The sequence below is a fragment of the Hoplias malabaricus genome, chromosome 2, assembly GCF_029633855.1.
Source record: "Hoplias malabaricus isolate fHopMal1 chromosome 2, fHopMal1.hap1, whole genome shotgun sequence".
NCBI lineage: Eukaryota > Metazoa > Chordata > Actinopteri > Characiformes > Erythrinidae > Hoplias > Hoplias malabaricus.
In genome coordinates, this window is record NC_089801.1 from 63032905 (window position 1) to 63050150 (window position 17246).

At 42.5% G+C, this 17246-nt stretch overlaps 1 pseudogene; it reads left to right on the forward strand.

Annotated features, from left to right (window-relative positions):
• The window catches only part of LOC136677804 (sialoadhesin-like), an 86108-nt pseudogene that overhangs the window by 13031 nt on the left and 55831 nt on the right, over positions 1 to 17246 (forward strand).

Here is a 17246-nt window from a genome sequence, read left to right on the forward strand (position 1 = left end):
GCGCAGTGTTATTTCATTTAAAATTTCAAAAGGGTTTTGTGGCTCCCAGGGTTTTCTTTGCGGTGTGAAATGGGTCCAAATGGCTCTTTGAGTGGTAAAGGTTGCCGACCCCTGACTTAGATATAAACCCGTGGATTCTATGAACAGAAATAAACAGGACATACGCAGTTATTAAATAAATGCAATAAACAAATATGTGACAATAATATTGTGCACATCACATACAAATATAGTCCTGAATTAAAGACTAAGTATGCTGCCAGGCATGAATACAGTCAGCCATTAAAAAGAAGTATGATTTTAACTACTATTCTAAAATAGCTTAACTGCTGAAGATATAGACCATCTGTATTAGTAAAATTATTGACATTAGAAATGCAGAAAAGGTAACTATTACATTTACTAGAGTGTTATTTTACCATGCCAGAGGTAGGATGAAATATGATACTGTTACTTTAAAACTACATGCGCCACCATGCCACATCAAGCACACAGAGGCAGTCTCTATAATGACGCACAAAGCATCTGCGTGACTGAGGCACCAAGTTGGTAACAGCCGACCTTGACCCTCTTTCTCTTCCAAGTAACTAAGGCATTGATTATTGAACACATACAGTCTCATGGATACACAGTAGAGATGATGATAGAGAAATGTTCTGTCGTAAAGTTTTTGCAGTATCCAAAAGTTGGCTATGCTGATACCCTTTACTCCGGTGAGCTCTCCTCAACTCTGTGCAGCAGCAGGTCCAGGTGGCGCCGTCACGAGGCCACCAACAGAGTGTTTTGATTGGTTCTCTAGCTGAGCACTGTTCAGCCACCGGCTCAGCACGTGAACAGTGCACATCCCAGACCCACGCATTAAGTGTTAGGGTGACAGCATTCTGAACAATATAAACCTTTAACATCAAAGCAAAACAACTCATATATATCTTTTTAAATTAAATTCTCCACTCTCTATGAACCCCTCATCATCAATCTTAGGAATTCCCAGAATAAACAACCAACTGACCCACTATTTATCACAGAATCCAGATCCATACTTTCAAAATACTGGTTCCACACTCATCTCCGTCACATTCTCTTAGTCAGCAGTTACCCACTGGCCATTCATTCCAAATCGGCGCAGCTTCCACAGACTCCCATCAGAGACAGTCAGATCACACCATTCAACTCCACACCGACGGTCCTCTCAGGCATATCACAGCTACATCGGTTCCCAAATCAACAATCTCAGAATATTACATGAGAAACTCTCATTTCCCTGAACGGGAGCTTTTGGAATCCAGCTACAATCTTTACCAGCAACAGCTGCCCAGAACTCCAGCACAAGTCCCCTTCCTTGCCCTGCTCACATCAGGAGTGGTCCGCACTTTGCAAAATCCATATTTGGACAGAACCTGTCATTTACACCATTCCTTCTTGTCAAACATGTAGCTGACCAGCCAAGTCATATAATAAAGTGTTAAACATAAGGTTTTATTCTACCTCCAGGCGGTCCAAAGAGTGTCTCAGTGTCCATCCGTCCCTCTGGTGAAACAGTGGAGGACAGTTCAGTGACTCTGACCTGCAGCAGTGATGCTAATCCACCTCCAGAGTGTAACTGGTTGAAAGGAACATCATTTTTATCAAAAGGTGAGAACTACACAATGAACAGGATCCGCTCTGAGGACAGTGGAGAATACAAGTGCAAGTGCAGTAATGAACATGGAGAGATATACTCTGAAGCTCTGACTCTGAATGTTCTTTGTAAGTGAATAACGATTTGTTTAATCAGACTCTGTGTCCTGTGATGATCAGATCACTCACTGCTGTTATTCTCTGATGTGTAGATCCTCCAAAGAGTGTCTCAGTGTCCATCCGTCCCTCTGGAGAAACAGTGGAGGACAGTGCAGTGACTCTGACCTGCAGCAGTGATGCTAATCCACCTGTGCAGAACTACACCTGGTTTAAAGAAGGTGAAACCTCACCTGTAGGATCTGGACACAGTTACAGTGCTCTACAGAGTGGATCCTACTACTGTGTGGCTCAGAATGAGTACGGAGCTCAGACAGCAGCTGCAGTGTCTGTCGGTGTAAAAGGTATTAAATAGTTAAAAAAATCATTAAAGGACATTCCTTAAAGCTAATCTCAGCAGCGTTTATCTGCCCACAGGGTCTAGTTTGGTAGTTTTCTGTGCAGTGATTGCAGTGGTAGCTGGAGGTTTATCTCTCATCGTTGCTGTTGTATGTTTACGGTAAGTGTTTACATCTTTTCTGATCCATTCTCTGGAAAATAATGCTTTAAAACTGAATATTAATGGATTATTATTTTACCCATGATTCACTTGGACTTTTCCATTGTGTGGGATTTCTGTTTGCATCAGTCAGAATATTCATGTTGGGTTTGTTATTATAACTCTCACTACTCTTCAGGAGAAAGAGAAGAGGAAATCCCACTGATGAAGTAAACCTACAGCAGGTGAATCCATCACAAACTAAACATTATAAACCAGATTCATTCTAATTTAAGTCAGTGAGGACTTGAACTGCTTCTGTTCTCTGACCCTCCTCTCTCCAGAAGTCTGACCCTAACACCAAGGACGACACATACACAGCTCTCCACCCCATGTCCAGGTCCTCTGATGATGTGTACCACACACTCTCAGTAAGAGTCTCTTCAGAAACACACTTCACTCAGACATTCAGATTCATGAAGAACTCCTACACACCTCAAACGTCTTCATGTCTCCTCCTCTGCTTCATTCTGTCTCTCCCTCAAACAGACTGTCCATTCCAGTCCTTCTGATGATCCGTACACAGCTCTGGATCCTCAGTCCCACTCTCCTGAGTACGACACTCTAGCAGTGAGTCAATCCTCTTCTACTGAGGACTGTTTAGAAGCTCTTTAAGACACAGCAGAGTCTCCACTCTGGAGTCTCCTTCACCACCATCTGAACAGCTTCACCTTCCTCTTCTGTGGAGCTTCTACTGGGATGTGTGTGTTTTCTTTGATCTTGTATCAAATTTTGTGTGTGTGTGGTGTTTTTCTTTCAGATTGTTAAAAAATAATGGCATTCAACGATCACCACAGTTCCCATAATGCACTGGTAGGAGGAGCCAGCAATGACCTACACAGAAAAGCGTTACAAACAGTGAGCAGCTTTTTTTTTGGAGGATTATTTTCTTAATGGACATCAACGGTCAGTTTAACACAACATCAGTTTCAGATCATCACCGACTCACCAAGAACAAACTGAAGGAAGAACAGTGAGTGTGTGTGTGTGTGTGAAGTCTTAGTCAGCCTGGTGTTTTGTCCTGTTCCTAACCTTTAGGAATCACTGTTTAATGAGGTCTGACACATCTTCAGAATCATACCCTCTCTGTATATTATACTATATTTATACTATTACACTATATTAATGTTATAATTTCTAAAACCTTTTACCTGTGGTTTGGAGAATTCATCTGTTCTCATCAAATATTTATTACTTTTACAAATATCTCATTTCTAGTTCTTCAGCTCATCTCACTCACATCTGTCATTCTTTATATCAGTGATCCCCAAACTTTTCTACCGTGCCTCCATTTTGTAGATGAGAATATTTAGACAGTGACACATTTACACTTCTTTTACTTCCAAGCTCCACTGGAATTTACTTATACTTTCATACACCACTGCAACTGTAGAAAAGAACAAAAATATAGTGCTTGTGCTTAACAGTCGTTGTTAAACATATTTGTTCCTAATTTCTTCCCTGCACTAAAAATTAAATATAAAACAGCTTCCTGAGAAAAAAAGCCCAAAACCTGCACCTTGGCTCTTCAAAAAATTACATATTTAACCCCTTCATCTCTTCTGAGATATGCCTCATCGTATTTACTTGTTTCCCCTTTGGTTTTTCCTTTGCCTCGCTGCACCTCCCCCTGCAGTCGCTCCACGCCCCTACTTTGGGAACCACTGCTTTAAATGAATACTATGTCTTTACTTGTTGGTTTGCTCTTATCCTTTATTTCATTTTTAAGTTCGATTTATTTTATGATGATAGTGTTAATACACTGAGTTATATATTTTTCTGAGCAGGTACTTGCTGAACTGCAGCATATGAAAGGTACTGTTTAAATAAAGCCATTGCTGGTGAATAGATCTTTTCTCCTTTCAGTTTACTTTCTGTTGTCTATGCTGGATATCTTTAGAAACACACACACACACACACACACACACACACACACACACACTTAAACCTTAACACACCACAAACTTAAAGTACAAAAATACAGACTCTCAGGCTTGTGATGGGAATTTTGGCTCTTTCGGCTCCTAAATGGCTCTTTGTTTTACTACTTATTTCCACTGGCACAGAACAATATTACCTACATTTTACATGACTATATGGACAAAATATTATTGTTCAATATTAAAAATAATAGTGTTGCAATGACCATTTGTTTTTATGGCTGTCTTGTAATAACTCACTGATTGCACTCACACATTCAATTGTATAAATAACTGGATTTTTATTTAAACACCTTAATAAAAAATCACTTGTAAACTCTGAAATATAGCCAATGGAACCCAAAAGGTAGGTATTACAAAATAGCTTATTAAATTAAATAATCATCCATTTCTGGGAAATAAAATAAACAAATATGCAAAGTGCAAAACAGCAGCATTCAACGGTAGTGATTAAAACGACCACAACTGTCAACAAACATTTAACTGATTTAACATTTTCTTCAACTATTTTTTGGAAGGCAGATTGGCATTCAGGAAAACCAAGTGTCTCAGCTTGGAGGGTTGGAAGGTTGGAGCTTGCTTGGTGTTCTCTGATTGGTTGAATGACAAGCCTTAGAAAAAAAATGGCTCGGTCTTAGACGGGAACCGGCTCTCATCGTTCACTTACAAGAGCCGGCTCTTTGAAACGGTTCGTTCGCGACCGACACATCACTATCTCATGCACAATCCACACAGACACTCAAGTGAATTGTTATCTGGGGAATTCAGAGGCTAAGTCAGTGCCATGAACTCTCTGTCATGTTCCTCAAACCATTCCTTAGAGATGTTTGTGCTGCAGCAGGGAGCAGTGTCCTGCTGTCAATAAAGCCACTGCCATTAAGGAAGGCTACTGACAGGAAGGAGTGTGCCTGGTATTCAACAAAGTTTAGGTTGGCGGTACGTATCAAAGTAATGTCCACATGAACACCAGGTCCCAAAGTTTTCCCAGCACAACATTGTCCAGTGTGTCACACAGACATGCTCGCCTTCGTCCCATAGTGCATCCGGGTGCTCTCTACCCCCAGGTTCACAAAACAGTCTTTGTGTAAAGCATTTTTGAAGCAATGTTGGGTCCTATGCCAAATAACAGATCAAATAACATGCTTTGCTGGTGTTCTATAACGTAAGTCCACATGCTGCAGAGAGAACACACATTTAATATGTAATCACTGTTTATCCTGATCTGAAGTACTGGACATCTTCCATTCAACAAAAAAAAAGCTACTTACACACTTCTATAATGCCTGTTATCCACAGTTTTTATTCTGCTGTTGTTGAAATCTTAAGGTTCCACTGCTGTGAATTGGATTTTGAGGTTTTAATTATTAAACTACAGAGATAAATGTGCTGAAACTCAAATGATTTACAGGGAAAAGTAGATAATCTCCTGATGTGTTGTTCTGCAAGAAATGAAGATATGTAAGATATAGTCAGGAAATAAGTATTTATAGATGTATTTATACAGAAGTGTTTCCAGCCATGACAGTACATTTTATATCTGGTACTTTTTACATCCCATATTTCATAAAGCTTACAATCGACTGGTGTCTTGTCCAGAGTGAATTTGTGGCAGTGTTACCAGGTAGGATCCAGACCAGCATATTTTATGAAGTTATTAATAATAACAAGAAGCAAAATAACAACAATGCTGTTAATACTATTACCACCACTAATAATAATCCTTAAACGACCCAAAAACTAAATAAAAGAAGATCCAGAATGCAGTGTATTGTTTTATTTTATTTATTGAATTAGCTTGTAAAAAGAAAACAGGTGCCATGTTGTAGCTTAAAACATTGTTTGGTCGATGCAGTAGTCTTCCTCATCCTCCTCCACCTCAGACAGTACTGGAGAGCTTGACACATGCAGAGGGGGCATCGGTGTTTGAAATAATTGCACTCAGCCATTGACCTGCAACAGAGTTTCCTTCTGTAGCCCATCTGCAGGGACTCAGGCAACGTCATCTCACACACTACTGGAGCAACACCCGGAGCATCTTCACTCTTCTGAGCTGAGTTCTCAACAGGTTTTTTTGCTGGGGCGTCATGTTTGAGTTTAAGTCTTGTTCAACATCTCCTCTTTGAGGTCTTCCTCTCTGGTTTTGGTCCGGCAGGTGGGCTCGGCTGAGTATAGTTTACGTTCAGAGCTTCAAGTGAAGTTCTCTTGTCCCTCTGTTGGACAGTGCAGGACTTTTCCTGCACCTTGTCGATCCCATTGTCCAATGAGCTCACTGGTGCTCTGGGCACAGGAGCTACAACCAGGGAAGAGACAGATAAAGACCAAGATGGCGTAGCGATCACACCGCGAGGCTCAGTGTCTTACCAGTTTTAGTAATATTATACTTATTTACTTAGCAATCTCCAGTTTTCTTGCGCAAATAACTCTTGCGAACTACAGCTACAACAGACAGACACTTTTGGAAATTAACATTCACTGCACAAACACCGGATTCATGCATCAGTTCAACTTCAACCTGCTTCCACCAGAGATGACCCGAACACCGGGACCAAGCGAGTCAATCTTGCCGACCGGAAGGACCCGACGCCGGCGACGCCAGCGTAAACAAAGACGAGGTAAGCGCGGTGGCTTACGCGCTAAGCTAAGGCTAAACCCACACCGGCCAGCATTACCTGGCGTTTTTCTCGCGAATGTTCACTCGCTGCTGGGTAAGCTGGATGAATTAAAAATCTGGACCCTCACACAGAGCTGGCTCAGGGACTGTAATTTAATGTTCTTCACAGAAACATGGCTAAGGGACAATGTGGTGGACAGCGTGGTGGAAATGGAGGGACGAACACTGTTCAGAGCTGACCGGTCAAGCGTGACTACGGGCAAGACCCGCGGCGGAGGAAACTGTATTTACGTAAACAAAGCATGGTGCACGGACTCTGTTGTTGTGGAAACCCACTGCTCTGCAGACCTGGAGTTCCTGATCATTAAATGCAGACCCTTCTACCTGCCCCGTGAGTTCAGCTGTATTGTTTCAGCCGTAGTCTACATGCCTCCTGACGCTAACGCTAACTCGGCAATGGAGTGTCTTTGTGCTTCTATCACCAAAATGCAAAATACACATCCGGACGGAGCTTTTATTGTATCAGGAGATTTCAACCACTCTGATTTAAAATCTGGACTACCAAATTTTTTTCAGAATGTCTCCTGCACCACAAGGGGACAAAAGACTTTGGACAAAGTTTATACAAATGTGGCAAATGCATACAAAACAACACCCCTCCCCCATCTTGGGCTTTCCGATCATCTTTCTCTGTTCCTGCTTCCCAAATACACTCCAGTCATGCAGAGGATTAAGCCTTCAACCAGAACTGTAAAGATCTGGATGGATGGGGCTGACTCCTTCCTTCAGCAACAGTTCCAGCACACCGACTGGAGTGAGTATGCTGCCCGAGCCACCACAGGCTCACACATCCACTTGGACACCTACACTAACTCTGTCCTGAAACACATCAACAACTGTGTGGACAGAGTGACATCACAAAAGACAATAATAACATTCCCTAATCAGAAGCCCTGGATGAACAGAGAGGTTCGCACTCTGCTCAAAGCCAGAGATGTTGCCTTCAGATCAGGAGACAGGGAAGCATACAGCTTGGCCAGAGCTAACATGAGGAGAGGAATAGCTATAGCCAAGCACTGCTACAAACGCCGGATTGAGGAGCACTTTTCCTCCTCTGACCCTCGGCGTATGTGGCAGGGAATTCACACCCTGACTGATTATAAACCAGCCAACTCTGTTCCATCTACCAACAGTGCTTCACTCCCTGATGAGCTAAACAACTTCTACACTCGGTTCGACCAGGGCAACAAGATATCTTCAACAAACCATCCTCCACCAGACCACAACCCACTTGTACTTTCCACTTCGGACGTCAGTCGCATGCTGAGCAGAGTGAATGCACGAAAGGCAGCTGGCCCTGATGGTGTACCTGGCCGTGTGCTAAGAGCTTGTGCTGTGGAACTTGCGGGTGTCTTCACTCACATTTTTAATGTTTCGCTTGCCCAGGCAGCTGTACCATCCATCTTTAAGTCTGCCATCATTGTGCCTGTGCCTAAGCACTCTACTGCTTCAGAGTTAAATGACTTTCGACCTGTTGCACTCACCCCAATAATTTCCAAGTGCTTTGAAAGACTAGTTATTTCCCACTTGAAATCCTGCCTGCATGCTACGCTGGACCCACACCAGTTTGCCTATCGTAGCAACAGATCCACCGAGGACGCTATCTCAACAGCACTACACACTGCACTAACCCACCTGGACTGTCAGAACTCATATGTGAGAATGCTGTTCATCGATTTTAGTTCGGCATTCAACACAGTGATTCCGTCTATGCTGATATCCAAACTCAACCAACTGGGTATCAGCACATCACTCTGCCACTGGATTTTAGACTTCCTGTCTAACAGACCCCAATCTGTTAGATTAGGCAGCCTTCACTCATCAACCATCACCTTGAACACTGGCGTTCCACAAGGTTGTGTTTTGAGCCCGATTCTGTACTCTCTCTTCACCCATGACTGTGTACCGGCCTATGGTTCAAACACCATAGTCAAATTCGCAGATGGCACCACGTTGATAGGCTTGATTACAGATAATAATGAAACAGCCTACCGAGATGAAGTACAGCATCTGTCCTTGTGGTGCCACAACAATAACCTGGTACTAAACACGCTCAAAACAAAGGAGATCATCATGAACTTCAGACGGACTAGGAACCAAGCTCACGCCCCCATTCACATCAACGGAACTGCAGTGGATCAGTTGTCCAGTTTCAAGTTCCTTGGTCTCCACATTTCCAATGATCTCACCTGGTTCTTGAACTCCTCTGTCCTCATCAAAAAGGCGCAGCACCTTCTGTAAAGTTGTATTTAATTTATCCCTCAGTACTTAATGCATCACCTACACAATGTTACTTTGTTTACATTTTTTATATTTCAATATGTATATATGGTTACTTAACTTCCATAATCACAATGTCATATCACAACTGCACTTTAATCACAATCCATAATCATAATGTCATTTCACAACTGCACTTTATGTAAATTATGTAAATAATGTTATATATTGCACTTCTGGTTAGATGCTAACTACATTTCATTGGCCCTGTACTTGTACTCTGCACAATGACAATAAAGTTGAATCTAATCTAATCTAAAGATGGTGTAAATTTGGTCCTCTGTGTCTGCTCCCTCTTCAACACAGCCACATTGGTCGGGAAGGTGCTGCTCTGTCTTTTCGGTTGAAGAGAAGTGCCTCTAGTCACAGCACATCCATGCCCTACTACACTCAGTTGAGGAAATTTTGTCCTAGGTTCAGAAGTAAAGCTGCTGTCTCCGGTAGCAGATGGCTTTCCAGCATTGCTCTGCAATAGAAGCGGTGACAGCTTTCCAGGGGCTTTGAGACCTGCGTTCTTCAGATGTTTCTCCACAGCTCTGGGAGGAAAGAACTGTCCTTTCTATCAGGAGGAGTTGGTGCCTTTCTCACCACAATTAGCTTCAGGCCCTTAATGTCCTCCACTGATGTAGCTCTGTTAATCCACTTCTGATAGGTGTCCTTCTTCATGACTACACCGCAGTAATGGTAGAAGTGCAGAAAAAGAAGGCTGGAAGCTCACAGAGTTGGAATTCCCTACTTCATTATTAGGGCACTAATGTGTACGTCAGTCATTTTCCTTTGATTGCCGGCATCGTAAATTCCAATTTGAGCATGGTTTTGAGGGCACTGCAATCTCCCACAATATACTGGTAATATATAGTGAACATTGGAGAACATGACATAAGCTGAATGTGGACCAAAATGTATTGCAAATTTCTTTGTTACTCAGTAACAGAAGGTGGAAGTGTTCAAATTCACTTGTGTTTCTTAGCTCCATGAACTAAATAGTGCCTCACTATGTAGCACAATACTAATGAAGAAGCAGAGAGCCACTTTGGTCACAGCCTGTTTTTTCTCTCTTAAAAACGAAGGTGCTACAAAAGGTTTTTCGAGCGATGCCACAGAAGAACTACTTTTGGTTCCATAAAGAACCATTTTTGCTGATATGTTTAAATTGGTAAAGAAACTTAAGACAGAGTGATGGATATTTATACCTTTAAAAAGGTTCTTCACACATGCATTTATTTAACAAAAATGGTTCTTTATGGAACCAAAAGTGGTTCTTCTATGGCATCGCTCAATAAACATTTTATAGTACCTTTATTTTTAAGAGTGTTGTATTATGAGGATATTACACCATCAAGCAGGAAATATGGCTTTTATTTTTTTACATACAAACTCAGAACCTGTAGCAAACACAACAGCGTTTGACTTCATTAAAAGACATTTTGTTTTTTTTGTTTGTTTTTTTTTACTCAAAATGACAATGTCAGGGTTGGTAAACAACAGAGACGCTCGCGGGTTTTTAACAAAAAGAGATTTACTTTAAAGATGTGCAAAGCACACCGTAAAGAGAAAACAATTACAACAAAAGGGGCAATCCAAAGAATAGTGAGGGACAGGCTAGGGTCAGAAACACGACCTAGTAAATAGTAGCAGTCCGTAATCAAAAACACAGAGTCCAGAGAAACGTAAGCAAGGGTCATACACGGGTAGGCTTTCAGAGATAAGGTTCGCTCGGTACGTAACATGGGTTAGCAATACTTCGCAAAGAGTGAAGGTAAGAGTCCGGGTTTTTATGGTGAGTGAGTGATTAAGCTAAAACCGAAACAGCTGTGAATCAGAACTCAGGTGACTTGGATCGTGTGAGAGGAGTTCTATTGGTTGTTGATGTCAGGTGACCATCAGCTGAATCCTGGGAGTTGAAGTTCTCTGAGTCTTTCCCAGCCTCAAGTATTGAAGTGTCCTGATCTGAGGGAGGAAGCGAGACGTCCGCCGCTACAGGCGTGACAGTACCCCCCCCCCCAAGGAGTCCGGCGCAGTTGAAGGACGAGGTCGAACAGGATGACTCGCTCCGGAACGAAGAGGTAAGCCTCCTGAACCACCTGAGTCAAAAGAGTGTTGACCTGAAGAAGTCCTCCCACGACGATTCCCAGAACGTCGAGCAGTAGGCACCCTGCCCGAGCCAAGTGGTTGAGACCTGGGGCGTCCTCTAAGACGAGGGGCTGGTCTGTCAGGGTGGAGATGGTGAAATTCTAAAACTAAAGCAGGATCCAGAACATCCTTAGCAGGAACCCAACTCCTTTCCTCCGGACCATAACCCTCCCAGTCTACCAGGTATTCCAGTTGACCACTCCTCCTCCTGGAATCCAGCAAACCACGAACCTGGTACACCGGATCTCCATCCATGAACACCGGAGGCGGAGGTGTCTCACCTGGTATCTCTTCGTCCAACGGACCTGGAACCACAGGCTTTAAAAGGGACACATGAAAAGATCTAGAAACCTTATATTGTTTAGGTAAGTCCAACTTATATGTAACATCATTGATTCTTTCAATAATCTTAAACGGACCAATATATTTAGAAGTCAGTTTTCTACAACCACCTTCAGATCTGAAGTCCCTTGTAGAAAGCCAGACCCGATCTCCCGGCTGATAAATTGGAGTCTCTTTTCTGTGACGATCAGCAAAGTCTTTATATCTTCCTATAACTCTTTCAATATGCTGATGAGTAAGTTCCCATACCTGTTCATTTCTCTTCATCCAGCTGTCCACAGCTGGAACTTCTGTAGTCACCGCTGTCCAAGGCATGATTGGAGGTTGATAACCCAACACACATTCAAATGGTGTAATACCTGTTGTGGAGTTTACAAGGGAATTTTGTGCCATTTCGGCCCAAGGGAGGAAACGAACCCAGTCTGTTTGGTTCTTGTGACAATATATTCTAAGAAATTTACCCAATTCCTGGTTAACTCTTTCACATTGTCCATTTGACTGAGGGTGGTAACCAGAAGTCAAGCTTACATTTACTCCCAAATGTTCAAAAAATGCGGACCAAACCTGGGAAGTAAACTGTGGACCACGGTCTGACACAATGTCTTCCGGAATTCCAAACATTCTGAACACATAATTGAACAAAACTTCTGCAGTTTCAAAGGCTGTAGGAACCTGAGAAAATGGAATGAACCTCACCGCTCTAGAGAATCTATCTACCACTGTTAATATAGTGGTGAAATGTTGTGAAAGAGGTAAGTCAGTGATAAAGTCAATCGCGATATGAGACCATGGACGGTTAGGAACCGGTAATGGATGCAACTTTCCGGCAGGTAAAGTCTTTGGTGTCTTGCATTGTGCGCAAACTGAACAGGAGGCAACAACACGGTGAATATCAACTGACATGTTCTCCTGCCAATACCTAGCCTTTACGAGTTCCTGAGTACGTTTCTCTCCTGGATGACCAGAGGAAATTGAAGAATGAGCCCACGTGATTAAATAATCTCGGAATTCCATAGGGACGTATTTCTTGTCGACAGAGCACCGAGAAGGAATATTCGTGGTTTCTAATGCCTTATCAATTCTCTCATCAATCTCCCATCTAACTGCAGCTACTACCACCCCGGGTGACAGTATTTCTTCCGTCTGTTTCTCCAAGTCCTCCTCCGTGAAAAATTGTCTAGACAGAGTATCAGCTTTGGTATTACGAGAACCCGGGCGGTAAGTAATGGTAAATTGATAACGTGAAAAAAAAAGAGACCAACGAGCCTGACGAGGATTGAGTCTCTTTGCATAACGTACGTACTCTAAGTTCTTATGATCCGTTAAAACTAGGAAGGGATGTAGTGACCCCTCCAACCAATGACGCCATTCCTCGAGAGCCAATTTAATGGCTAATAATTCCCTGTCCCCTATACCGTAATTTCTCTCCGTAGACGTTAATTTATGGGAATAAAATGCTACGGGATGAAGTTTTTTATCACTTTCTGAACGTTGGGAGAGAACTGCTCCAATCCCGACATCTGAAGCATCTACTTCCACCACGAAAGGCATTTTTGGATTGGGATGATGAAGTATGGGTGCTGTAGTAAAAGCCTCTTTAAGCTTGTGGAAGGCAGTGACAGCAGAACTGTTCCATTGGAGCTTTCTAGGGGACCCTTTAAGTAATGAGGTCAAAGGAGCCGCAATTGTGCTATAATCTCTAATAAAACGGCGGTAAAAGTTAGCGAACCCCAAAAAACTTTGTAGACCCTTTATCGTAGTGGGAACTGGCCAGTTAATAACAGTGTCCACCTTATTGTCATCCATGACTACCCCTTGATTACTTATTATATATCCTAGGAACGAGATTGTAGGTACATGGAACTCACATTTTTCTCTCTTTACGTATAACTGGTGATCTAGTAATCTACTGAGGACTTGACGAACCTGTTGAACATGTGTTTTAATGTCGGGTGAGTAAATTAATATATCGTCTAAATATGCGATAACAAACTTTCCCAGCATCTCTCTGAGAACATAATTAATAAATGATTGAAAGACCGAAGGCGCGATTGCCAGACCAAAAGGCATTACTAAATATTCATAATGTCCATTGCTAGTTGAAAAAGCTGTCTTCCATTCATCGCCCTCCTTAATTCTTATTAGATTATAAGCGCTACGGAGGTCTAGTTTAGTAAAGACACTTGCTCCTCTAATTTGTTCCAAGGCTTCAGGCACTAAGGGTAAAGGGTATGTAAATTTCTTAGTTATTTGGTTTAAGCCTCTATAATCAATGCAAGGTCTCAAACCCCCATCTTTTTTCTCGACAAAGAAAAATCCCGCCGATACTGGTGAAGTAGAGGGACGAATAAAACCCTGTTGTAAGGCTTCTTTTATGTACTCCTCCATAGCTTGATTTTCCTTTTGTGTAAGTGGATAAATCCGCGCTTTAGGAAGATCAGCTCCCTCAATAAGGTCTATAGCACAATCGTATGAACGATGGGGGGGAAGTGACATGGCCTTGAGTTTGCTGAAGACTTCACTAATGTCTCTATATTCATGAGGAATATCACACCGGATACTAGTCTCAGGGCTCTCAATAGAAGTGGAATGAATGTTGATCTGGGGTGTAGACAGACAATGCTTAAAACAGTGCAGAGACCAAGACAAAATCTCCCTTTCGGACCAAGAGATAACAGGATTGTGTTTCACTAGCCAAGGTAAGCCCAAAATTACAGGGTAGTCTGAAGAGTCTATAACAAAGAAACTGATCTTTTCTTTATGCAAAGCACTGGTCTCTAACAGTACAGGAGCAGTCATTTGGGACACCAAACCAGTTCCTAGAGGGTCTCCATCAATAGTTGATATTTGTAGAGATTGCTCCATGGAAATAACAGGAATCTTCAAGTCCTTTACCACAGCCGCAGTGATGAAGTTTCCCTCTGCTCCCGAATCAATCAACGCTGGAAATATAGAAGAACAAGCCTGAGAGCAGTGAATGTCCACAGGAATAGTGAATGACCTCGAAATGAGTCCCTTTGTGATGGTACTCACCAATTTTCTCTGCGGAGTTGTCGCGTGCTTTCCAGAAAGAGGTGCTTGATATTTGCGTGGCCGAGCTGAACACTGACGAAGTACGTGATCCGCTGAGCCACAGTACATGCATAAACCGTTGTCTTGACGGTGAAGCCTCTCTTCTGGTGTAAGCCGTGACGAATCACATTGCATGGGAGTAGGATACTCGGATGCTTGATGATTGTAAGAACCAGGTGTAGTAGTTGCTCTGTGGTGCTGTTGCCGTGAGTTAGAAGTGTGGGTAACCTGGGATGTCTTTCCACTATTGCGACTTCTACGAGCACTTAAAAGATGGTCCAGACGAATAGCCAGGTCAAATAATCCTTCCAGTGAGAGATTCTCATCCCGACAGGCTAATTCCGACTGGATATTCCCGTTAAGTCCGTTACGAAAAACAATGATTAATGCTGGTTCATTCCAGCCGCTACCAGCAGCGAGGATACGGAATTCTAAAACATAGTCAGCCACCGATCTGCTGCCTTGACGAATCTTTGCGATTATTTCGCCATTAGATCTCCCCTCATTAGGACGATCAAAAACAGTCTTAAAGTCCTTTTCAAAACGATCGTAGGAAATGTTCTGTATGTTAGGCCAAACGGCCGTAGCCCAATTGAGAGCTTTACCAGTTAAGCGCGATACTAGAAATGATATCCGAGCGAAATCAGAGCATGGAGGGGAGCTATTGAAATATAATGAGCATTGCAACAAAAATCCCCGACATTTGTCCATACAACCATCATACTTCTCCGGTTTACTCACGCTATACGGAGATGATGGAACAGAAACAGGTGAAACTTCACTCGAGGTTGACGGAGGCTCGAGCAGAGGAGCAAAAGGTCGTTGGGGAACGAGATTCTTTAAATGTTCAGAAATCACCGCCATCTGCTCTTGTTGCTGGCTCTGCTGTTGTCTCAATAAAGTGACCGACTCAGACAATTGCTGCAATATCGAGTGATGTTCTCCTAACAACTGACCTTGGTTACCGATCACAGTTGTTAAATCACCAGAACCCGCCGTCTGCATTTTAAAGGCAAAGTATTCTGTCAGGCTTGGTAAACAACAGAGACGCTCGCGGGTGTTTAACAAAAAGAGATTTACTTTAAAGATGTGCAAAGCACACCGTAAAGAGAAAACAATTACAACAAAAGGGGCAATCCAAAGAATAGTGAGGGAGAGGCTAGGGTCAGAAACACAACATAGTAAATAGTAGCAGTCCGTAATTAAAAACACAGAGTCCAGAGAAACGTAAGCAAGGGTCATACACGGGTAGGCTTTCAGAGATAAGGTTCGCTCGGTACGTAACATGGGTTAGCAATACTTCGCAAAGAGTGAAGGTAAGAGTCCGGGTTTTTATGGTGAGTGAGTGATTAAGCTAAAACCGAAACAGCTGTGAATCAGAACTCAGGTGACTTGGATCGTGTGAGAGGAGTTCTATTGGTTGTTGATGTCAGGTGACCATCAGCTGAATCCTGGGAGTTGAAGTTCTCTGAGTCTTTCCCAGCCTCAAGTATTGAAGTGTCCTGATCTGAGGGAGGAAGCGAGACGTCCGCCGCTACAGGCGTGACAGTCAAACCCAAAAACACATTGGCCAATTTGTGTAATTTGTACTGTATAATAAATAAATAAATAAATACAAGCTCTCTGGTAATAAAAAATAAAAATCAGAGTATTTAAACTATTATTACTGATGTAATAAATATTAATTGAAATAGTTGTACCCCCACACACCCACACCTGTTTATCTCTGCCTATACATTCACATTTTACACGCAGACAAATGATTTTCCTCGCCACTTTATCAGAAACCCCTCACCTGTGGTCCATTGCTGATGATGCACAAATTGTTATTCCTCTTTAAATATTCCACCTTTGTCATTTAACACTACAACTGACACATTAACAGTGTAACTGTGAAGGTGGAACATTCAGAATGTCATGTTTAAGTTGTAATGGTGAAGGGATAATCTTTAAGGTGGGATTTGGTAGTGGTGTGTGTCACATCCTGTGTTTGTTTCCCTAGCCATGTGCTCATTTAGCACATGGCTCTGTTTATTCTTCCTGTCTCCACCCTAGTCCCGCCTTAGCTCCGCCCTCTCATCTGAGTGTCCTTTGTAGTCCCGCACTCTCGTTATTGTCCCCAGGTGTTCCTTATCAGTGATCTGTGTATATATAGTCCCTTAGTTTCAGTGTTCCCTTGTCGGTTCTTGTGTGTGTTTCTCTTTCTTGGCGTCTCCCATGTCTACCCCTGTTCTCGGTTGTCTGTCAGTCTTCCTGTCTGTTCCTGTTTCATTTGTGTAACTCCTTGTTTGTGTTTGTTTTCTTTTGGTCTTGTTAAATAAAGATTCCTTGCATTTAGGTCCACCTCCCTTGTCTGTCCTGCCCAACCGTGACAGTGTGGTTCCAGATGTGGACACTTAGCCTGGAGATTTAACATTACTGAAACTAATTAGCTCAGGTCAGATGACTAACCATGCCAAGAGAGCGAGAGAGAGTGAGAGAGAGTGAGAGAGAGAGACTTTCATTCACTTTATTTAACTAAAAACAAATAGACATT